A 772-nucleotide genomic window follows, 5' to 3' on the forward strand; every position below is an offset into this window, starting at 1 on the left:
AGATACTTTGGTTCAGGTTTTGTTTAACCACATGAGATCAGGATTCAGGGTTTGAGTGAGAGCTGGGGGTAAGGCATACACAACTTGGTATCCACAATGTCAGGGACCCGTTCCCATCTTCTCAGGTAGGAGTCAGAGGCTCTCAGCTCTGTTGCTGAGAGCTACAAATGTCTTTAAAGAGGGATGCAGTAGGGTCTGTGCAGCATAACCAACTCAGCCTCAGCGCTGTGTGGCTGGGATGTCCAGGGTTCGGGAATGAGCCGTGCTCGCAGCTGCTGGTGTCTTGTCAGTCCTTCCAGGCAGCTTCCACAAGATGGCAATATTTGAAACAGAAAGCTCACAATTAGCAAAAACTGGACTGAGTTTTTAGTGATGGATATTGGGGAAGCAGTTTTTGGCTTGATCAATGAACCAGGCAGGCTGCTTGTGCAGGGTAAGTGTGGGAAATAGTTGCCAATATTACCTATTTTCTTGATCAGTTTATGAGAGCAAGATACAGCTTTAACCCTGAAATTTTCCTGTTACCTTTACTGACTTTATTCCTCTCCAATCGTGAGCTTGCACAACTTTTTACTGAACAACCATCTCCTGCTTCCCTTTCAGTTTCAATATCTGAGCCCGATAGGATGCATATTCTGCTTCATGTTAAAAATCCACAGAAGTTTTCTGTGTTGGCATTTCTCCTGACCTCTGATCTCCTTGGTCCTGCTGGTGCTCGCACTGGATGTATGCGATTCAAAAGAGCAGGAGCAGAGCGCCACATTTAGGGAAA

The 772-nt window shown here is 45.9% G+C and overlaps 1 protein-coding gene across 1 annotated transcript in view; it reads left to right on the top strand.

Moving 5' to 3' along the window:
• Positions 1-772, top strand: part of LOC104627351 (sorbin and SH3 domain-containing protein 1-like) — a gene marked incomplete at its 5' end in the record, with an annotated part of 48,882 nt that overhangs the window by 40,481 nt on the left and 7,629 nt on the right. The gene's annotated exons all lie outside the window — the stretch shown is intronic.

The sequence above is a fragment of the Phaethon lepturus genome, unplaced genomic scaffold (assembly GCF_000687285.1).
Source record: "Phaethon lepturus isolate BGI_N335 unplaced genomic scaffold, ASM68728v1 scaffold631, whole genome shotgun sequence".
Lineage (NCBI taxonomy): Eukaryota > Metazoa > Chordata > Aves > Phaethontiformes > Phaethontidae > Phaethon > Phaethon lepturus.